At 38.0% G+C, this 24404-nt stretch overlaps 1 long non-coding RNA gene across 1 annotated transcript in view; it reads right to left on the bottom strand.

The window, feature by feature from the left end:
- LOC125961201 (uncharacterized) overlaps positions 1–24404 on the bottom strand; it is a 149324-nt gene that overhangs the window by 59746 nt on the left and 65174 nt on the right. The window lies entirely within an intron of this gene.

Genomic DNA, 24404 nt, shown 5'->3' with positions numbered 1-24404 from the left:
TATACTAAATGCACCCCAAAAATCTACCTTCTTTGAATTTTAATTCATCAAAAGAAACTAGATAATCATGGTGAAAGTACAACTTAAGAAAGCATCTGAGTTCCCAAGAATAATATAAAGGAGCTCATATTTTCACTCTTTTAAACGTTGCTTTGGTTTGGATGATCACCAAGTTCCCTCTATGTTCCTGGAGAGGTCCCTGCAATAGTACAATCATGTGTCTCTAGGAGCCCAGATGGATTAAATCACAATCACCCAACTACTAGTAAATAAATGATATGTTGATAAAGTCAAGAGAATGGAAACTTGGGTTGTCTTCATCTCTCTTACTAGTTGACGTAACCAGTATTGACCAAAGGCTCAAAGCTTCTCTCTCACCACCTCCTTTGCTGATGTGACCTAATTAACTGCAGTTGAGGACTGAAGCCGCAAAACTCTCAGAGGTCTACTTCATTACAAGAGCAATGAGAGACGGCTGATAATGCCATTTTCACATCATTTTCTTTCTCTTATTCTGCTTCTCTATCTAAAGACCTCTCAATAAAACATCCTGAGAAAGCTCCTGTAACTTCTACAAGAGACTGACTCTTTGTCTTTAGGCTAAGCAAGCCAGCTTTCTTACTCCTCCCTTTTGTCATACAAAGTGCCTGCACTTCAGAAGTCCATATAAAAGCTATAAAGAGAAAGAAATTACATTAGACTAAATTTTATCTTTACTTTAAAATTCCTCTTCCCTGGGCTTCCCTAGTGGCACAGTGGTTGAGAGTCCGCCTGCCGATGCAGGGGACACGGGCTCATGCCCCGGTCCGGGAAGATCCCACATGCCACAGAGTGGCTGGGCCCGTGAGCCATGGCCGCTGAGCCTGCACATCCGGAGCCTGTGCTCCGCAACGGAAGAGGCCACAATAGTGAGAGGCCTGCATACTGCCAAAAAAAAAAAAAAATTCCTCTTCCCTTTTCTCTCTCACATACACATTTATTTCTTTGGGGTGGGGGAGTGGGGTGCTGGATGGATAATGAATGTTATTTTCTCCCTATAAATAGAATTCCTTGCTCTCAATGCAAAGGAATCATTCTAAGGTATTTTTCAGGCAGTAACTCCTGGCAATTTTGTTGCATGCAAATTAGAAGAGCGAAAACAAAGTTTCAGCTTTTCCATGAATCTAACACAATAACAACATGGAAAAAGTACTAAGATATATACAAATAAAGATGAAAATTTCTGAATTGTGGATGTTTGAGACAGGCAAGTGTATGTCAGGAGGTAAGAGAGATTCAGGCAGTGGTGTGCTATAGCAGACCTTTATCAGTTCATGATTATACCAGCTTGTTATACCAGTTTTGCCAATTATTAAATTTTCAGAAATTTTGCAAGGTGGCAATTAAATCGTTGGTACCTTGAAATCGGCCATGGAGGAAGTACTTACATGTAAATCAGCAAATGCTACAAATCAGGGCTTTATTTTTGATGAGCCTGTTGTTAAACATTTATCAGCATACCATTGGAAGAAGGATGAGAGCAGAGTCAAATACCCACCCTGCTGTGTCATAAGTACAGAGGAATCTTACTTTCAGCCAGGTTAACTTAAAGGTACTGTTCTGCAAATTTGCAATATTTACACAATCTCTTAATTACCAAAAAGAGTGGTAACCTGGCATATTAAATGTAAAAAACAATCGGAACTATACTAAAATGACAAAAATACACTGTATAAAAAGAAATCTAGCAGTTACATTGTAAATATGACAAGCTTTTATGTCAAGTTTCTGAAATTCTCTTCCAAAAGTCATATTCCCTAGACCTATCCAAACGACCAGTCCCCAGTTGACTTCCAAATTTAGACAAACTCTAAGTTCTGCAGGTGCTGTTTATTGAGTGTTTTGGCTGCAGACTCATCATCTGTAAATATTTCAAGAGATTCTGAAAGCACAGAATGCTTCAAAACAACCACCTGAATAAAACAGAACTTTTGCAGAAGATAAAAGCAATTAGGGGATAGATTTAGAAGAAACACAGCATTCTCCCCCTTCTTCATTGGAAATCTGTGTTGGAGAATGAGGTCATTGTGGGTTGGAAATATCTTTGCGTCTCTTTATCGACTGATGAAATAGTTTAAGATCAGAGCCAAGGGAATATGAAGTGAAAATAAAATTCATAAGAGTAAGCAGTCCAATTAAAATTGTGATTCCACAAAATTTTCTGAATCGACTGTAGGAATCATAATGTTTTAACTACCAAATTTGGAACACTAACAGTTTACTAAAATAATCAATAATATTAGCCACATCATTATATACTTTCAAAATTAAATGTGGGAAATAAGAAATCCTTTTTAAAAATTATAAAAGCCCATGGATATTATGAGTACTTTTTTGCACCAAAAATGCACTCATTTGAGGTTAATGAAGTTTAAGACTCAACAAATAACAAATAAAAGTTTGACAATAGAAACCACACAATACTGAAAGTGAGATATGCCTGAAATTTTTAAATACTGGAAAATATAATCATAATATAAATTTCCTTTAAATAGCAATGCAACTTGATGCAGAGCAATTAATTTTGCTCCTAGAGACCCTTTATTTTTTTTCTGTTTGCCGCAGAAGTAGAGACTGCTTTAAACCATGTATTTAAATGTGCTATTACTGGATGGATCTGATTCATTCAAGGATAGATCAAAGGTTGATTAAATTTTAACCATAACATTCTAAAAAAAAAAAAGAAAAACTTGAAAGGAAAAAGTTTAAATCTTCATTAGGGAATTGCCTCCCTCCAAACAGATATGTGACTGACAAAAAATTGTATGAATCCACTTAAGGAAAACTCACAATGCAAAAATTCACTGTCAAGGAAATAACAGTTTAGGAGCATGATCGTTAAAACATAGTGGATATTCCGGGAGAACACACAGCATGCCTCAGGCTGCTGCAACGTCACAGCGGCCTCTGCCGCCACAGGCTCGCCCCCTCATTCCATACGCCTCCCTCCCCCAAGCCTAAGTGAGCCAGATTCCCCTAATCTGCTGCTACTTTAAGCCTGTCCTGTCTGGGCGGAAACAGACACCAGAGGGCAAGTTACATGCAGAAGCGGGGCCAAATCCAAAGCTGAACCCCAGGAGCTGTGCAAACAAAGAAGAGAAAGGCAAATTTCTCCCTGCTGGCTCAGGAGCAGATTAAATCCGCACAACCAACTTGATGCACCCAGCATCTGTGGAATACCTGAATAGACAACGAATCATCCCAAAATTGAGGCAGTGGACTTTGGGAGCAACTGCAGACTTGGGGATTGCTGTATGTGACTGACTAGTTTCTCATTTATATGTTTATCTTAGTTTAGTTTTCAGTGCTTGTTATCATTGGTGCATTTGTTTATTGGTTTGGTTGCTCTCTTTTTTTATTACTTTTTCTAATTTTTTATTTTAATAATTTTTTTTAATTTTTTCTTTTAATAACTTTATTTATTTTATCTTTCTTTCTTTTTTTTCTCCCTTTTCTTCTGAGCCATGTGGCTGAAAGGGTCTTGGTGCTCTAGCTGGGTTCAGGCCTGAGTCTCTGAGGTGGGAGAGCCGAATTCAAGACATTGGACCACCAGAGACCTCCCGGCCCCAAGTAACATCAACTGGCGAGAGCTCCTCAAGAGATCTCTGTCTCAAAGCTAAGACCCAGGTTTGCTCAATGACCAGCAAGCTCCAGTGCTGGACATCCCATGCCAAACAACTAGCAAGACAGGAACACAACCCCACCCATTAGCAGAGATGAGGCGTAAAATCATACTAAGTTCACAGACACCCCAAAACACACCACCAGATGCAGTCCTGCCCACCAGAAAGACAAGATCCAACCTCATCTGCCAGAACACAAGTACCAGTCCCCTCCACCAGGAAGCCTACACAACCCACTGAACCAACATCACCCACTGGGAGCAGACACCAAAAAACAACGGGAACTACAAACCTGCAGCCTCCGAAAAGGAGACCCCAAACACAGTAAGTTAAGCAAAATGAGAAGACAGAAAAAAACACAGAGCAGATGAAGGAGCAACGTAAAAACACACCAGACCAGGGCTTCCCTGCTGGCGCAGTGGTTGAGAGTCCACCTGCCAATACAGGGGACACGGGTTCGTGCCCTGGTCCAGGAAGATGCCACATACCACAGAGCGACTGGGCCCATGAGCCATGGTCGCTGAGCCTGCGCGTCCAGAGCCTGTGCTCCGCGATGGGAGAGGCCACAACAGTGAGAGGCCCACGTATCCCAAAAAAAAAAAGCACCACACCAAACAAAAGAAGAGGAAATAGGCAGTCTATCTGAAAAAGAATTCAGAGTAATGATAGTAAACATGATCCAAACTCTTGGAAATAGAATGAGGAAAATATAAGAAACATTTAACAAGAAACTAGAAGAACTAAACAGCAAGCAAATAATGATGAACAACACAATAAATGAAATCTAAAATTCTCTAAAAGGAATCACTAGCAGAATAACTGAGGCAGAAGAACGGATAAGTGACCTGGAAGATAAAATAGTGGAAATAACTGCTGCAGAGAGGAATAAAGAAAAAAGAAAGAAAAGAATTGAGGACAGTCTCAGAGACCTCTGGGAAAACATTAAATGCACAAACATTCGAATCATATGGGTCCCAGAAGAAGAAGAGAAAAAGAGAGGGACTGAGAGAATATTTGAAGAGATTATAGTTGAAAACTTTCTTAATATGGGAAAGGAAATAGACAGTCAAGTCCAGATAGTGCAGAGAGTCCCATAAAGGATAAATCCAAGGAGAAACATGCCAAGACACATATTTAATATCAAAAATTTAATACAAAGAGAAAACATAAAAAGCAGCAAGGGAAAAACAACAAACAATATACAAGGTCATCCCCACAGGGTTAACAGCTGATCTTTCAGCAAAAACTCTGCAAGCCAGAAGGGAGAGGCAGGACATATTTAAAGTGAAGAAAGGGAAAAACCTACAACCAAGACTACTCTACCCAGCAAGGATCTCATTCAGATTTGATGGAGAAATTAAAACCTTTACAAAAAAGCAAACGCTAAGAGAATTCAGCACCACCAAACCAGCTTTACAACAAATGCTAAAGGAACTTCTCTAGGCAGGAAACACAAGAGAAGGAAAAGACCTACAATAACAAACCCAAAACAATTAAGAATGGTAATAGGAACATACATAGCAATAATTACCTTAAATGTAAATGGATTAAATGCTCCAACCAAAAGACACAGACTGGCTGAATGGATACAAAAACAAGACCCGTATATATGCTGTCTATGAGAGACCCACTTCAGACCTAGGGACACATACAGACTGAAAGTGAGGGGGTGGAAAAAGATATTCCATGCAAATGGAAATCAAAAGAAAGCCTGAGTAGCAATTCTCATATCAGACAAAACAGACTTTAAACACTATTACAGGAGACAAAGAAGGACACTACACAATGATCAAGGGATCAATCCAAGAGAAGATTAACAATTGTAAATATTTATGCACCCAACATAGGAGCACCTCAATACATAAGGCAAATGCAAACAGCCGTAAAAGCAGAAATCGACAGTAACACAATCATAGTAGAGGACTTTAACACCCCACTTTTACCAATGGACAGATCATCCAAAATGAAAATAAATAAGGAAACACAAGCTTTAAATGATAAGTTAAACAAGATGGACTTAATTGATATTTATTAGGACATTCCATCCAAAAACAACAGAAAACACTTTTTTCTCAAGTGCTCAAGGAACATTCTCATGACAGACCATATCTTGGGTCACAAATCAAGCCCTGGTAAATTTAAGAAAACTGAAATCGTATCAAGTATCTTTTCCGACCACAACGCTATGAGACTAGATATCAATTACAGGAAAAAAATCTGTAAAAAAATACAAACACATGGAGACTAAACAATACACTACTAAATAAGCAAGAGATCACTGAAGAAATCAAAGAGGAAATCAAAAAATACCTAGAAACAAATGACAATGAAAACATGATGACCCTAAACCTCTGGGATGCAGCAAAAGCAGTTCTAAGAGGGAAATTTAGAGCAACACAATCCTACCTCTAGAAACAAGAAACATCTCAAATGAACAATCTAACCTTACACCTAAAGCAATTAAAGAATGAAGAACAAAAAAATCACCCAAAGTTAGCAGAGGGAAAAAAATCATAAAGATCAGATCAGAAATAAATGAAAAGGAAATGAAGGAAACGATAGCAAATATCAATAAAAATAGAAGCTGGTTCTTTGAAAAGATAAGCAAAATTGATAAACCATTAGCCAGACTCATCAAGAAAAAAAAGGAGAAGACTCAAATCAACAGAATTAGAAATGAAAAAGGAGAAGTAACAAATGACACTGCAGAAATATAACGCATCATGAGAGATTACTACAAGCAACTCTATGCCAATAAAATGGACAATCTGGAAGAAATGGACAAATTCTTAGAAATGCACAACCTTCTGAGACTGAACCAGAAAGAAACAGGAAATATAAACAGACCAATCACAAGCACTTAAATTGAAAGTGTGATTAAAAATCTTCTAACAAACAAAAGCCCAGGACCAGATGGCTTCACAGGCGAATTCTATCAAACATTTAGAGAAGAGCTAACACCTATCCTTCTCAAACTCTTCCAAAATATAGCAGAGGGAGGAACACTCACAAATTCATTCTACAAGGCCACCATCACCCTGATACCAAAATGAGACAAATATGTCACACGAAAAGAAAACTACAGGCCAATATCACTGATGAACATACATTCAAAAATCCTCAACAAAATACTAGCAAACAGAATCGAGCAGCACATAAAAAGGATCATACACCATGATCAAGTGGGGTTTATCCCAGGAATGCAAGAATTCTTCAATGTACGCAAATCAATGTGATGCACCATATTAACAAATTGAAGGAAAAAAATCATATGATCATCTCAATAGATGTAGAAAAAACTTTTGACAAAATTCAACACCCATTTATGATAAAAACTCTCCAGAAAGTAGGCATACAGGGAACTTACCTCAACATAATAAAGACCATATATGACAAACCCACAGCCAACATCATTCTCAATGCTGAAAAACTGAAACATTTCCACTAAGATCAGGAACAAGACAAGGTTGCCCACTCTCACCACTATTATTCAACATAGTTTTGGAAATTTTAGCCACAGCAATGAGAGAAGAAAAAGAAATAAAAGTAATCCAAATTGGAAAAGAAGAAGTAAAGCTGTCACTGTTTGCAGATGACATGATACTATACATAGAGAATCCGAAAGATGTTACTAGGAAACTTCTAGAGCTAATCAATGAATTTGGTAAAGTAGCAAGATACAAAATTAATGCACTGAAATCTCTTGCATTCCTATACACTAGTGATGAAAAATTTGAAAGATAAATTAAGGGAACACTCCCATTTACCACTGCAACAAAAAGAATAAAATATCTAGGAATAAAGCTACCTAAGGAGACAAAAGACCTGTATGCAGAAAACTGTAAGACACTGAGGAAAGAAATTAAAGATGATACAAACAGGTGGAGATATATACCATGCTTTTGGATTCAAAGAATCAACATTGTGAAAATGAATATACTACGCAAAGCAATCTACAGATTCAATGCAATCCCTGTCAAACTACCAATGGCATTTTTCACAGAACTAGAACAAAAAATTTCACAGTTTGCATGGAAACACAGAGGACCCTGAATAGCCAAAGCAATCTTCAGAAAGAAAAACAGAGCTGGAGAAATCAGGCTCCCTGACTTCAGACTATACAACAAAGCTACAGTAATCAAGAGAATATGGCACTGGCACAAAAAACAGAAATATAGATCAATGGAACAGGACAGAAAGCCCAGAAATAAACCCACGCACATATGGTCACCTTATCTTTGATAAAGGGGGCAAGAATATACAATGGAGAAAAGGCAGCCACTTCAATAAGTGGTGCTAGGAAAACTGGACAACTAAATGTAAAAGAATGAAGGCAGAACACTCCCTAACACCATACACAAAAATAAACTCAAAATAGATTAAAGACCTAAATGTAAGGCCAGACACTATAAAACTCTTAGAGGAAAACATAGGCAGAACACTCTATGACATAAACCACAGCAAGATCCTTTTTGACCCACCACCTAGAGAAATGGAAATTAAAATAATAAATAAACAAATAGACCTAATGAAACTTCAAAGCTTTTGCACAGCAAAGGAAACCATAAACAAGACAAAAAGACAACCCTCAGAATGGGAGAAACTATTTGCAAATGAAGCAATTGACAAGGGATTCATCTCCAAAATTTACAATCAGCTCATGCAGCTCAAAATCAAAACAACAACCCAATCCAAAAAAGGGTAGAAGACCTAAATAGACATTTCTCCAAAGAAGATATACAGACTGCCAACAAACACATGAAAGGATGCTCAACATCATTAATCATTAGAGAAATGCAAATCAAAACTACAATGAGATATCATCTCACACCAGTCAAAATGGCCATCATCAAAAAATCTAGAAACAATAAATGCTGGAGTGGGTGTGGAGAAAAGGGAACACTCTTACACTGCTGGTGGGAATGTGAATTGGTACAGCCACTATGGAGAACAGTACGGAGGCTCCTTAAAAAACTACAAATAGAACTACCATATGACCCAGCAATCCCACTACTGGGCATATACCCTGAGAAAACCATAATTCAAAAAGAGTCATGTACCACAATGTTCATTGCAGCTCTATTTACAATAGCCCAGAGATGGAAACAACCTAAGTGTCCATCATCGGATGAATGGATAAAGAAGATGTGGCACATATATACAAATGGAATATTACTCAGCCATAAAAAGAAACGAAATTGAGCTATTTGTAATGAGGTGGATGGACCTAGAGTCTGTCATACAGAGTGAAGTAAGTCAGAAGGAGAAAGACAAATACTGTATGCTAACACATATATATGGAATTTAAGAAAAAAAAATGTCATGAAGAACCTAGGAGTAAGACAGGAATAATGACACAGACCTACTAGAGAATGGACTTGAGGAAATGGGGAGGGGGAAGGGTAAGCTGTGACAAAGCTAGAGAGGCATGGACATATATACACTACCAAACGTAAGGTAGATAGCTAGTGGGAAGCAGCCACATAGCACAGGGAGATCAGCTCGGTGCTTTGTGATCGCCTGGAGGGGTGGGATAGGGAGGGAGACGCAAGAGGGAAGAGATATGGGAACATATGTATATATATATAACTGATTCATTTTGTTGTAAAGCAGAAACTAACACACCATTGTAAAGCAATTATACTCCAATAAAGATGTTTAAAAAAAAAAAAGTGGATAGTTTTCTCCAGATGATGGCAGAAGCGGTATTTAGAGAGAGTCCAAGTATGACTAGGACCTGAAGCACCCTTGTGGATTTGGAGATGGAGAGGGCCATGTAAGAAGGAATGTGGGTGGTTTCTAAGAGCAGGGAGTAGTCCATGGCTGATGGCCAGCAAGGACCTCAGACCTACAGGAACTAGATCCAGCCAAAAACCTAAATGAGATTAGAAGCTATTCTTCCCCAGAGCCTCCAGATAGAAGCCCAACACAGCCAACACCTAGGTATGAGCCTTGTGAAACCCTGAGCAGAGAAGCCCATCCCACCTCTGACCACAGGATTGTGAGATAATGAATGGGTGTTTTTTAAGCCACTGTGTTTATTGTAATTTGTTATGCATCAATGTCCCTATTCTGTTCTGCCAATAAAGAATGGCTTTCCAGGCAGGGTCATTTGAAGGAGCATTTCCTTCAAATCAGTTTAGTCCCATGAGAATAAAACTTCTGGGAAGTTATTTGCGTTTTGAGACTTGAAGTCATTAATGTTTCACACGATTTTAGTTCTACATAAGTTTCCAAAAGGCAGTAGAATATTTTACATAGAGAGTTTTCGTTTTGTTTTGCATTTCATGTTGAGATCAAAAAATTTCCCTGAGACAATGTTTCCAATCCATTATGCCAGTCACGGTGAAAACAATTCCATGGTCTGAAATTTGTTTTACAACCAATTTTGGGGAAAAATAAAACAGTATCATTAAATAAAGCACACCCGAATATAGGTATCTTTTTTAAAAATTAAGGATTGAACATTCTCGAATTTCAGTAGTGGAGCAGATTAATAGGAAAGAGAAAGTTTTCTGAAAACTAACTCCTACCCTTGTCCCATTTACTACAATTAGCCTTTTTTTTCCAGCCACTCAACAGAGCCATCCACGTTAGGATATCAGCTACTCAACCCGACAAATTTAAGGCCATCTTCTACACTGAATTTAGCTTTTACTAGCTTTAGACTTCCTTAGCCTGCAAGTCTACTCACTGTTCTTCTAACTTCTCAAATCTAAGCTTCTCTAGAGGAACTGCACTTTACACCAAAAGCAACTTTAAAAACTGATTTTTGTTTCCTAACCTCTAAATCCATTCCTCAAAATGCAATTGGAATTCACTCCCTACTGTCTAAGCTTATCCCAGGAGTAAAATATAGAAGATGGACTAAGTGATGTCTGAGATCCCTTCCAAATTTAATATTTGATGGATCAGGCATTTAATGTAATTGGCAATAAAGCTAGAATATAAACGTGTTTTTATAAGATTTGGGCTAAGAGGTCAAGAGAATAACAAATGCTCCGTCATAATATGATAAAATGTCCTTTGAAGATCTCAGGGATCATTAGGCTAATACTGGCTAGTCTTTGCCCACAACCAACTACAGGCTTCACATCATTTCTACCATCTCCTACTCCAACTAGATGGCTCAGGCACAAAATGTGGAACCGAGAAACTCTCCTGAGCTAAGGAACTATCCTTTTTATTTTAGGTATGTTTCTTTCAAATATTCTATTATTATCAAAAGGCAGGCTAGAAGAACACATTTTCACCCACCCCCAAATCTAGCTAAGGATTGTAACAAATTTTCCACTGGTACTTTAATTGATCTTTCCACAAAATGAAAGAGGAAGGTGTCTATTAGCTCCTTTCATTTCATTTAGCAGTAAAGTATTAAATAGACAAGAGAGAAGGATGAAAAGCAATAAAAGACAGCAAAGAAGCACAATCAGATTTTAATATGTAGAATCTGGATGACTTGTAGATTTATATTCCCAGAATTTAGGGAATTACCATATAATGATTGATACTTTGGAGAAATCATCAGGATATGAAATTAATTTCTTAACCTAGAACTTTAATTTGACAGATGAAGAATTAAGACATCTAAAATCAAATATCTTTTATTAGTCATAATTCTCCTCAGCAAAATTACTTTGTACTCCCACCCACCAACCCTCATATCCACTCTTAAGATTTTGATTTACAATATGATATCATCATCCACTTTTATTTTTAAACTAGAAGAAATAATGTAATTAAACCCAATTTCATTTGTCACTCCTACCTAAAGAATCAAGTCCAGAATTAAAAATAAGATTAGGAGCACTGCCCTACTAGACTCAGTTAAAAATACTTTCACAAGGAAGCATTTTACACATGATTTTAAAAGGACAGATTTAAGGACAATCAGCAAATTGTCAAAATGCAATTTCAGTCTTTCAAGGATACCTTTTTCTGCACAGGATATATAATTTTATGCCTCCAGGTTTTATGTCCAACTGGCCTGCAACCCCAAACCTCCCCATCCTGAACCCTATTCTTATTAATCACACATAATTTCTTCTTTAAAGTGCAGTCCAAATGCCACCTCCTTCCTGGAAATTTCCTGTATCAAGAGATCCCAGGTCATTTTTCTAATTCCTACTCCTATCTTTCTCCTCACTAGTCACAGAATAAACCTAGAGTTTCAAGAGAAATAAGAACCTATGCAAGGGTGCCGTATAATATAAACTGGAGAAGGAAACGCTGCCTTAGCATAAAAAAGCCAAGTCTTTCCTGAGAAATATTGGTAAGACACACTTTTAATATTTTAATTAATATTTAAAATACTAATAATTAACATTAAAATAGTAATTTCTTACTCAGTGTGGAAGAAAAAAACAATTCTTTGATAAAGAGGCACCCATTTCAAGCTCGCGGAGAAAGCCAACTGCCAAACAGGGTAAAAACCCCTTATGTTTTCTCTCCCTATCCCTATGCTGTACCCATTCAAGGGTTTGTCCTCACCTCTCCCTTCTGCAAGGCCAACACAGCTGAGCAGAAGAGAAAGGTCTGACATTCATTTGACAATGAGGGCAATGAAAATGCAAGGAGAGAATAATGGATTGAGACAAATATTTGAGAAGATGGAAGGGAAAAGCATGGAACATACCAAGATAAGTCTGGGAGAACAGAAGGACACTGAAGACACCTACAGGGAACAAGTTAAAGAGAAAGTGAAAAAGAGGAGGAAGTTAGGGAACAGCGAACAGCTTCCATGTGGGACAGTCCTCAAGGTTTAGGCAGGGAGCATCATTTTGTAGAATGCAAAAGAACGTAACTAGATATACAGAATGAAGCTAGAGCTGAATTTCTCCCCAGCTCAGGGTGGCTTGGGAAAATTACCTGGACCATTCAGTAGAGAACTGCTTAAACTTTCATCCAGGTTTATTAGGGAGGCATTACCCAAGACACAGAAGGTTAAAAACTCTTGCTGTTGTCATTTAATCAACCTCCTCTCTGAGGGCCACTGAACAGCAAGGGGTATCAACCACAGAGTAGGACTCCACAAGACAGCCAGCAAAACTGCCCCTACTGTCCCTGCAACCCCCATGTCCCAAAAGGAAAAGACTCCTGTGGTCTACACTTTTATTTGACATTTGTGACTTCCTACTCTACTTATTTGTTTACTTGTCTGCCTCCCCAAACGTATAGAAGTTCTGTTTCGTATTGGTGCCACACCCAGCCGTATGCCCGTAATAGTTATTGGTAGTAGACACTGTTCGTTACCTAACTAACATCCACCCCTTCCTTCCTTTCCTAAAAAACTCTGACTTTATTCAGGTAACTCCAGAGGGCATCCTGATTAATTTCTAAGCCAATCAATGCATTGTATTCCCCAGATGACTATTATTGGTGTGGAGTGGGAATGTAACCAAAGTTGGTACAACCAGACTGAAGGGAAAGACTTGTACTCTATGATTGAGGGGGAAAAAATGTCCTTTTCTCTTTATTTTGCTAGACATGCACCAGGAAATACATGGCTCATCGACACTGGCAGCCATCTTGGAATCACAAGGGACATCAGGCTTAGGATGAAGAAAACACCAAGGAAGACAGAAGACAGACACTAAAGACACCCTGGACATTGTCTTCATCACTGAGCTCATGACTTCATCATGCCTGTGCCCTGGCAGACCTCTGGACTCCCAGTTATGTGAGACAGTATCCTGTTATGTTTTGACTCAGTTTGAGCCACAGTTTTCAATACTTGACTATAAAGTTACAAATGAATTTTTTTAATTGAAGAGCAGTGAATGGCAGTTATTTATGCATACTTTATAATAGTTTTAAAGAGTTGTTAAAAAATAAAAGGTAAATATCACAACAAAGGCTGTGGGAGCTTGGGAGATGGACAGACCATATGGGACTGAATGGAGAAAACACTAAACACTAGCCCCTTAGGTATAGAGAAGATAGTGGGCAAACACAGGAACTGGGTTTCAAGAGACAAGATTTAAGATCGTGCAATGACCAGATGGAAAAACAGGAATGGATTGGGATACTGGACAGAGAACCAAGACAAAGATTTAAACACAGAGACTAAAGGCAATCTTGGTTACAGATCTTGGGCTATAAGTCGGTGGCTCGGTCAGAAGTTTTGCAAGACATACTTCCTTGAAACAGAGTATGATACCAAGACAGTTTTCAATAATTCAAGTGACATTTGAGAACCTGCTCTGTGCCAGGCACAGTGCTAGATGCTAGAAATATAATGGTAAGCAAGAACAAAGTCCCTACCTTCATGGATCTTATAATCTAGCGAGGAAGTAGGCATTATTCAAAGTTTAGAATTGTAAAATTGTACCAGAAATGTGAAATTAAGGAGAGCAACCCACTTCTGGGAGAACATTTAAGCGGGGGATTGATTTGAGCTGGTGGGATGGCAATTAAGAAAGGTCTCTCTGAGGTAGACATTCTTAAGCAGAATTAAGATCCACAGGCAGGAATTAACTAGGTAAAGACAGGAGAGAAAAGAGCATTCCAGGAAGAGAAAAGAGTACATGCAAATGCCCTGGGACAGGAGGAAAGAGGATGCTTGAGAGAGACTGGACAAAGCCCACTGTTACAAAGAGGAAGAGTGAAAGGAAGGTAGGCAATGAAGCTAAAGAAGTAGTTAGACAAGCAGGCAACATTGAGCCATGTAGCTCATAGTCTTTATCCTAAAGGCAATAAAATCCATTGGAGCTTTCTTAGCAAAGGGGGTGTATGAATTAAGATTTGTGTCTTGAAGAGATTACTCCAGGCTGCAGATGGACACATGCAGTTGAGGAGGACCTGACAGGAAGCAATTACCGTCACCCAGGGAACATATATTGTCTAGAGTAGTAGCAGTGACAAAGGTGAGAGGTGGATGGATATGAAATAATCTAGGTGATGAAAAGGATATTATATAGGTGTTATAGAGAAAGAATAAGGGAAGACCAATGCCTAGGTGAAAGAGAAGAAAATGGGGTCATCCTCTGCAAAAGGGTGTACAGGGTATAGGCCAGTGAGGTTGAGTTTATTTTTTGTCTTTAATGGATGATTATGAATTCATCAGTGGTGCTAACTTGAATGTCAAGGCCTGGAGGCATATAGTACCTCCTCCCTCAACAGAATAAAATTTGATTATTCTAGTTGTAAGGATAATAGTTCCCCAGACTGAAATGTTCACTCATGATGAACATCAACAGTTACCAAGTCATTAATACACTCACCTCCAAGCTGACATGTACCCTCCATTTATTCAACTCTCTTTCCTTCCACTTCTCTTGTTGTCTCCTGGTCTCTTTCTGAAACCCCAATAAAAATTTAGTTCTTTTATCTAAAGCTATTCAAGAACCTAGGGGCAAGACAGGAATAAAGATGCAGACCTACTAGAGAATGGACTTGAGGATACGGGGAGGGGGAAGGGTAAGCTGGGACAAAGTGAGAGAGTGGCATGTACATATATACACTACCAAATGTAAAATATATAGCTAGTGGGAAGCAGCCGCATAGCACAGGGAGATCAGCTCGGTGCTTTGTGACCACCTAGAGGGGTGGGAGGGAGGGAGATGCAAGAGGGAAGAGCTATGGGGACATATGTATATGTATAACTGATTCACTTTGTTATAAAGCAGAAACTGACACACCACTGTAAAGCAATTATACTCTAATAAAGATGTTAAAAAATAAATAAATAAATAAAAATTTAAAAATAAAGTTTTTCAATTGCTTTTTTCCCCCACAAGAATCAGGAATACTCAATGGAGACCCAAAAAAAATTTTTTCAAAGGAAATATATCACCTTTGCCAGAAGTGACAGTGATTCTTAACTGTTATTTTATATAGCCACATGGCATAAAGAAAAATTATCTAATTTATTTTAACCTTCTTACTTAAAATTTATTTAAAAGGTAAAAAATACAGTGGTATAAATTATGGCAACTACTCTTAAAGCAACCTTCTTTCCCTGGGATAATTAGGAAGCTCCTCATTTATACCTACAAAGCAAGAGGCCTGGCCCTGTCTATGCACAGAAGATTTTACTGAAATTAACAGATGATTAGAAACTAACCTAAGGTAGACACTAGATTTCTATTTTTCTTAAAGTTGCCAAAATGGCATGCATTTATGAACAAGCATCCTGACTCAAAGGACAATTGTAAAGCACGGAATTTGCAAAACTAATGGGCTCTATTTCTGAGTGGATAAGACCTCTGACTAAAGACAGTGGTAAGTATATTTTCTTTGATACAAAATAAGGTTAGCTTTCAAAGTAACTTGACTGACTTTTTTATCAATTTTGCCAATCCAAAACAACCATTCATATTCATTTAGGGATATGAAAACGTGGTAAAACTTCATTAGTGGGTGGCTTAGTTCAGCAAAAGACTAATGAAAAGTCAAATTCTTTCTTCCTTCATTGCCCTCCACTAAATCATGACAACTGGACCTGTGAATGCTGTCCCCGGCCACACATATGTCAAATTAGGGTTGAAAAATAATAATGATACTCTTTGTCAGATAGCATCTTATATGAATTATCTCTAACACCCACAACAATAATGAAAGGTAGAAAATTTTATCTTGATTTCATAAATGGAAAGAAACTTGAAGAGATAGTAAGTTGTCCAAGGCTAGAATGCCAGGAGGTGATAAAGCTGGGAATCGAGCCTGAATCTCCTGACTCCAAAATCCATACTCTTTACCACATGATACTACACTATCAACTTGAACTACCAAAGTCCATTTCCGGTGCAGCTTTGGATCCTACAGTTGGAAGAGTTAAAGTTTCAGTAGTACAAGCTCCTTCCAAAAAGGGAGAGAGGCAGCTAAATTTCGAGGCAGCCAACAAAATACGGTGGAAAATTTTTTCCTTGGGAGGCATTAGTGAAAAGCTCTAGCTCTAGAATCAGACTGAGTTTGAGTCTCATCTCTATCAATGTGTGAGCTCAAGGAAATTTCTCTCTGAGCCTCAGCCTCCCTAGTTATCTGTAACATAAAGTATCTATCATAGGGTTATTGTTAGAGTTTAAGGAAGTAAAATAAGATGTTTAGCACAGTGATGGCACATACCAAATGTTCAACAAATGTTAGCTATAATTATTTCAAAGAGTAAAACTAGCTTCACTGTAACTGGTACCTATTCATTCACCTTGGTGAATGAATGGCTTTCTGGAAAAGCACAGGATAACTCTTCTATGGCAATGAAGCTCTTCAGAATCATCCCGTTTTTACTACCGTTCTCATATGGTGTGACTTCCTGCTCCCACACATTGTTATTCAGTAAGAGATGGACTAGAGGGATCACTATACAGCTGGTTTCTATTAGCTTGTGGTCAACTTAAATCTTTTTGATATAAACAGATGTTAAGCCACCTCGGTTCATAATACTCATTTACAACTGACTTAGGAATTTAAATGCAAACATTTAAAAACGGGCTTGTTAAATATCACCTTGCTTACAGAAGACATTCACAAGGACCCTGAGATGATCCATATGACAGACTGCATTGAAGTTTTTGTGGAGTTAAAAGTTCTCAAAGCAGGACTAAACTTATGTCAACTGCCCTTCGGAGAGTGTTGTTTTTGTCTAATGCCACGATATCAGCATATCACCACAGATGGCAGCTTGAACAAATATAAGAATGTGATCTTTTCAGCTATTATTGGATTCTGTATAATACACCCCCATGGAGTCTATATATGATCATTTCAATTCATGTGGAAAAGAAGTTCTAAATCAGCATGTTTGCTGACATCAGAAAACAAGCCATTTATAGAAAGAATTCCTCTAAGCACAGATATTTGTGGAAAGGATCCTCTTCAGGTGGTAATTTGTGACACATTTTTGACTGTGTGCTTGTCTTAATTATGCATTAGCCAAGAAATATGCATCAAGTGTCACTTTATCTTCCTACATCTGATTAAAAGTTATCTGCTAACGGGACTTCCCTGATGGCACCGTGGTTAAGAATCCGCCTGCCAATGCAGGGAACACGGGTTCGAGCCCTGCTCCAGGAAGATCCCACATGCCGCGGAGCAACTAAGCCCGTGCGCCACAACTACTGAGCCTGCACTCTACAGCCCACAAGCCACAACTACTGAGCCCATGTGCCACAACTACTGAAGCCCATGGGCCTAGAACCCGTGCTCCACAACAAGAGAAGCCACCACAATGAGAAGCCCGTGACCGCAACACAGAGTAGCCCCCGCTCACCACAACAACTAGAAAAAGCCCACGCCCAGCCACAAAGACCCAACACAGCCAAAAATAAATAAATTTATGGAAAAAAAAAAAAGAAAGTATCCTCTAAAGGTAGGTACCAAAAGTTTGAACTGCATTAGCAGTTCTCTAATTGGCTGCACATTAGAATCACCTGGAGAACTTCTTAAAAATACAAATGTCCGGCTTCCCTGGTGGCGCAGTGGTTCAGAGTCCGCCTGCCGATGCAGGGGACACGGGTTCATGCCCCAGTCCGGGAAAATCCCACGTGCCACGGAGCGGCTGGGCCCGTGAGCCATGGCCTCTGAGCCTGCGTGTCCAGAGCCTGTGCGCCACAACGGGAGAGGCCACAACAGTGAGAGGCCTGAGTACTGCAAAAAAAAAAAAAAAAAAAAAATATATATATATATATATATATATATATATATATACACACACACACAAATGTCTAGACCTCACCCTAGATTGGTTAGGTCAGAAGCTCTGCAGTGGTTTTTTTTAATGGTTATTGAATTTTATCTTATTTTTTTAATTAATTTTTATTGGAGTATAGTTGCTTTACAATGTTGTGTTAGTTTCTACTGTACAGCAAAGTGAATCAGCTATATGTATACATATATCCCCTCTTTTTTGGATTTCCTTCCCTCTGCAGTGGTTTTCTTTTTTTTTTTTTTTTTAAGAGTTTATTAATTTATTTGTTTTTGGCTGCGTTGGGTCTTCATTTCTGTGCGTGGGCTTTCTCTAGTTGTGGCAGGCGGGGGCCACTCTTCATCGCGGTGCGTGGGCCTCTCACTATCGCGGCCTCTCTTGTTGCGGAGCACAGGCTCCAGACGTGCAGGCTCAGTAGTTGTGGCTCACGGGCCTAGTTGCTCCGCGGCATGTGGGATCTTCCCAGACCAGGGCTCGAACCCTTGTCCCCTGAATTGGCAGACAGATTCTCAACCACTGCGCCACCAGGGAAGCCCCTGCAGTGGTTTTTTGAAAGCTCCTCAAGGCATTCTAATTTGAGTTGAGATCAGATGATCTCTGAAGTCCCTTTCACCTGTCCTTCATTTTAGAAATACATTGAAGATTTTCCTCCCCCAAGATGCTTTCCACGATCTTGCCTACTCACGTTAAAAGTAAAAATTGAGAAACAGTATTCCGTTCTCAATAACTCTGCATACACACTTGTTATGCTTAGACTAAACATCTGCTATTTTCAGCAGAGTTTCCTCTAAACAAAATGCACTTAGCCAGAGCAAATTTAAGGATTAAGTGAAAGAAGCTTCTATTTTCTTCTTCCTGAAATCAGAAAGTACAACTCAGACCTCATTCCTTTTTCCCTGAATTGCTGCATCTCGTCCTCCTCCTTTCTCAATTCTGAATCCCTCCCACTTCCTTCCTGTGGGATCTACAGATCCTCACTACCCTTCCAACCCTCCTCCCCCCAAAAAAAGCTAGAAATCGACTGCTTCCTCCCTCAACTTCTACCCCATAAACAAAAATACTGAAGCCCAAACTATGAAATGTTACAACAGGGAAACTAAATTCAATCACGATGGTCCAATAATTTTCACCTTGTCTCTCAGAAGTCACACAGATTTTCCTAACACTACTAAACTTTTCAGAAATCAAGAATATACTAAGGGAAAGACATGCATATTGAAGTGGACCAGAATGAAGGACACTGATACCAATAACATACTTTGAAACGCATCAAAAACTGGACTGATGGATGGATAGATGGTATAGCAAAGTGATGGTAGTGTAGAACCTGGAAGGAGAGTTTGTGTGTGCTCACTCACAATCCTTTCAATGTCTCAGTGTTTGACTTTTTTTTAATTGAAGTATAGTTGATTTGTAATATTATATTATTTTCTGGTGTGTGACATAGTGATTCAATATTTTATAGATTATGCTCCATTTAAAGTTATTACAAAGTAATGGCTACTTTTTAACTAAAATATTGGGAGAGAAAGAATGTCCTAGAGAAAAATCTGGATGCATCTCACAGACATAATGATAAGTGAAAGAAGCCAGACAGCAAAAGAGTACATATTTTACAACTCCAATTACATAAAGGCCAGGAATAGTGAAATAATCTGTGGGAACCCGAATAGTGGAAACCTCGAGGTGGGAAAATATTGACTGGGAAAGGTCATTAGAAAGCCTTCTGCAGTGCTGGAAATGTTCTGCATCTTGATTTATTTCTTGTTCTGTTTCTGGATGCCTGAAGATAGATAGATAGATGATAGATAGACAGAATCCATTGAGCTCTGCAGTTTAGTACGGTTAGTTGTATCTCGATTTTTTAAGGAAAAGCTTTAAAGAATTTACCAACGAAAAGTAGTCATATGAGTTTGCTGTATTACTTTTAATAACTCAGTGTTATTCATGTGGTATTAACTTGCACTCTGGAGCAAAGAACCACTTAATCATACATAGAACTGTAACTCCCACAGATTTTGCTCAGAATCCTCCTTTTCCACACTGAAGGCCTAGGCTGGGGAGACCACAGGTGAACTTCACGGGCTGCTGATCTGCCTCTCTGGAGACCTAAAATAAAGATCACCCCAAGCTAAATGTAACCCAATTTAGAAAGTCTAAATGCAGGAAGAAAGGAGGGAAAAGAGGAAAGGAGAAACAAATAACCTACCACAGTTACAATTCTCGTCTGTGGCCATTCAATCTTTTGTGTTATTCATCCTTTAGCCTTTGTGCAGAGAGAACAAAAAGCCTTGTGGGTCTTTTCCTCCATTTTTCAGCTTAATGCTACCCAGCCCTTCCCCAGGGAAGTCTGATGGAACAGGATGAAACAACAACAATGAAGCAAAGCTGCAGAAGTGGGTGACAAAAGAGGAGCACCCTTTCCCATCAGTGTTTTTCATCTAAAAATTACAATGATTCTATGTAAAATCCTAAACAATAGGCAAATCAGATCACTTTTTACTGACTTATCATTCTGAGGTTTTGTGATGATAAAACAAAAGAGGAAACACAACAAAAGAGAGGCAGAAAAGTATATGTGATGTTCATAACAACCAACATAGAGAAGTATCTCTTGAAAAATCTAAGACCAGTTACAGGACACAAACCATGTGAAACATGTAAACAATGTGTAAATCCCCAATAATCGCTATGAAGGAGGTTAGTCACATATTTCTCTTGATATCTTCCGAACTCTGCATAGACTCAAACTTCTTTCACCTAAATCTTAAGGAGTTTAAGAACCAGAGCTTTTTCTCATTTAAAGCCACACACTAAATCAATATGCAGGAAAAAAATTTTTTTGTATTTTCCCATTCCTTAGGGGAAGAGAGAAGTTAGTGAGAGTTCTTAATTCTTTGCCTGAATGCTAAAAAGATTCTGAAAATATTTTGACTTGAGTGGGGTAATCCTCTAGAGGGAAATTTGATATTTGCACCAAAGGAACAAGATGAATATTGTCAATCTCCACCAAATTACGCTTTAGTCAGCTTCTTACTTTTCAAGATGCAAAGTATGATCTCAGATTGTCTGCTACGAAAATTTCCCAAAAAGTTCCACACTGATCAGTGTGATTGTTGGGCCCTGAGCTAAGCTGAAGAGAGCCTAGCTGTCAGGTGTCAGAGTAGCCGATTAAGACAACAAACCAAAATGAAAGTAACAGTCAAGTCTTTAATCACTTATTGCAATAGTATCAGCAAGAAGCCAAACCAAAGAAAGTGTCAACTCCTCCCATTCCATTTTCCCCCATGGAACATCACCACTCATCAGTCACCAATCGAGTGTCAGGTGAACCAGCACAGATGGGGTCATTTCACTGCCAAAGGAGCCCCAAACAAAACGTTCCTGCAGCTTTATGGGCCCAGAGGATAAGGGGAAGGGAGTGGGAAGTGCTAGGCGTGGAAAAGTACTAAGTATTTCATCAGGAGGAAAGTGTCTCTAAAGTCTTCCGCTGCCTTCGCCATAAAGAAACTTCTGCCGAAGGCCCAAGGTAAAGAGGCCTCCAAATGGAAGAAGCTGGGCTAGGGATGCAGCCATGTGTAAAAGCATGGGCAGACAGAGAGTCCCAAGCCCTGGATGATAACTCCTTTCAAAGGCGGCAATGCACTGGCCGTGCCCCAAGTCTGGTATGCGGAAGGCAGGTTTCCCCCGTGAGGCCTGCCACGTAATTACAGTTGCAAAAATTATTGATAGTCAGGCTAAAAGATCACATAGATTTTGGCAAGGAGCTAGACTCCTCAGAGGTAACTTTTGAAAAGATTTCATTTTGTTTATCTCCCACATTGACCTTTAGGTTGTGAAAGAAATTCAGTGTCACCAAGATTGGAAAGAAAAAAAAATATATATATATAGTGTGTGTGTGTATATATATATATATATATATATATATATATGGAACATACTGTAAATGTTTTCACAAGTACATAAAAACACATAATTTCACCATAAATCAAACCTTAGGAAAGTAGAAGGGAAGAAATAATAAAAATAAGAGCATAAATTAATGAAATTAATTTGAAAAAATTTGAAACAAATGTGTAAGATGGACAATTATCAAAGTGAAAATTTGGTTCTTTGAAAATAATAATATTGGACAATCCCTAAGATTGATTAAGGAAGAAAATAAGGCAACATAAATTACTGATATCAGGAATCAAAAAGGAGCAGCATCTCAGATGCTGCAGACATGAAAAGATAATACAGACAGGAAAACTAATAAAAGATGAGAGTACTTAAACCTTCAGGCCAATAAATTTGACAACTTGGATGAAAGAAAAATTCCTCCAAAAATACAATTTATCATAGCTATCAGAAGAAGAAAGAGAAAAATCTGAATAGTGTGACATTCATTAACAAAATTGAATTCATGATTTAAACTTAAACACACACACATTAGTGAATTCTCCCAAACATTCAAGGAACAAAACACAAATTTAGCGAAAGTTCTTCCAAAGAATAGAAATATAGGAAACATTTTCTAATTATTTTTATAATGACAATAAAATGTTTATTCAAAACATTTTTTTTAAATTGCAAATCTAAACATGAAAGGTAAAAAAAAATAAACTTTTAGAGGAAACGTAGGTCATCACTTTGGAGGAAAAGACTTCTTAACAAAGATACAGAAAACACTAAAACATAAGAGAAAAAATTGATATATTGGAATATATTAAAACTGAGAATTTCCATTCATGAAAAAGCACCATTAAGAGTGAAAACCAACACACAAACCTAGATATTTACAATACATATTACTGCCACCATACTCATATTAGGAATACATGAAGAACTTCTACAAGTTAATAAATAAAAGGCAAACAAGCCAATAGGGAAAATGGTCACTTCACAAAAGAGGGTATCTACATGGCTTATATGCATATGACAGGTTCCCAACATCACTAGTCATCAAGGAAATGCAAATTAAAATCACCACTTGCCAGGAACTAAAAAGATACAATGAGCCAACACTCATAAAAAGTTAAAAATAGAAAATACTTTGGGACTGTTGAAGAGGCAACCAGAACTTTGTGGGTGGGAATGTAAGTTGGTACATCTATGGAAAACTGTTTGGCAGTATCCAGCAAAGCTGAACATGGGCAGTACCTATAACTCAGAAATTCTACTCCTGGATATATATTCAATTGAAATGCATATAATGTTCACCAAAAGATGTGTAATAGAATACGTGTAGAGACATCTTAATAATAGGTAAATGTCCACCAGCAATAAAATGGATAAATAGTGGTATATCCTTACATTGTAATACAAAACATCAATAGAAATGGACAGTCTACAAATATACCCAACAGTATAGATGAATCATGCAAACAAAATGTTCAGGAAAATAAGCCAGACACCAAAGAGTGTACATAGTGACTACCTATGTAAAGTATAAAAACATGTGAAACTAACCTATATTGTTAAAATCAAGGTGACAGTTACCCTTGGAAAAGTGCTGAGGAAGGACCGGAAGAGTGTTCAGGGTGTTAGTAGTGTTCTATTTGGATACAGGTTATACAAATATGTTCAGTTTGTGAAAAACTCCTCAAGCTGCACACTTATGATATGTGCACTTTTCTGTGTACTATATCCAAGGAAAGGGAAAAAAATCACCTGTATATTTAAAAGATATGATAGGATTTATAAGTATTTAAAACACATCATGTAAACTTGCAACAATGGTTGCCTTTAAAAAAAAAACTGGGAAAACAAAGACAATTTAGGATGGGATTAATATCTTTAATATCTTTTTTTAACCACAAATTTTTCTGTATTATTTAAAATTTTACCTTTTGTACATATTACCAACTTTGCAAAAAATTTAAATACAACATAACAACATTAAATCAAGTGTTGCTAAAATAAATGCCACCAAGGCCAATAAGCACATGAGAAGATAATCTTTTATCATTAGTCTTCAAAGAAATGCAAATTAAAACCACAATGCGATACAACTACACAACCACTAAAATAACTAAAACTAAAAAGACTGAAAATAACAAGTGTTGGCAAGGATGCAGCACAACTGGAACCCTAGTTCTGCTTTGGGGGTGTAAAAT

This window comes from Orcinus orca, chromosome 15 (assembly GCF_937001465.1).
Source record: "Orcinus orca chromosome 15, mOrcOrc1.1, whole genome shotgun sequence".
Classification (NCBI taxonomy): Eukaryota; Metazoa; Chordata; class Mammalia; order Artiodactyla; family Delphinidae; genus Orcinus; species Orcinus orca.
Note: the sequence above shows the minus strand (reverse complement) of the source record. Positions and strands in the feature narration are given on the sequence as shown.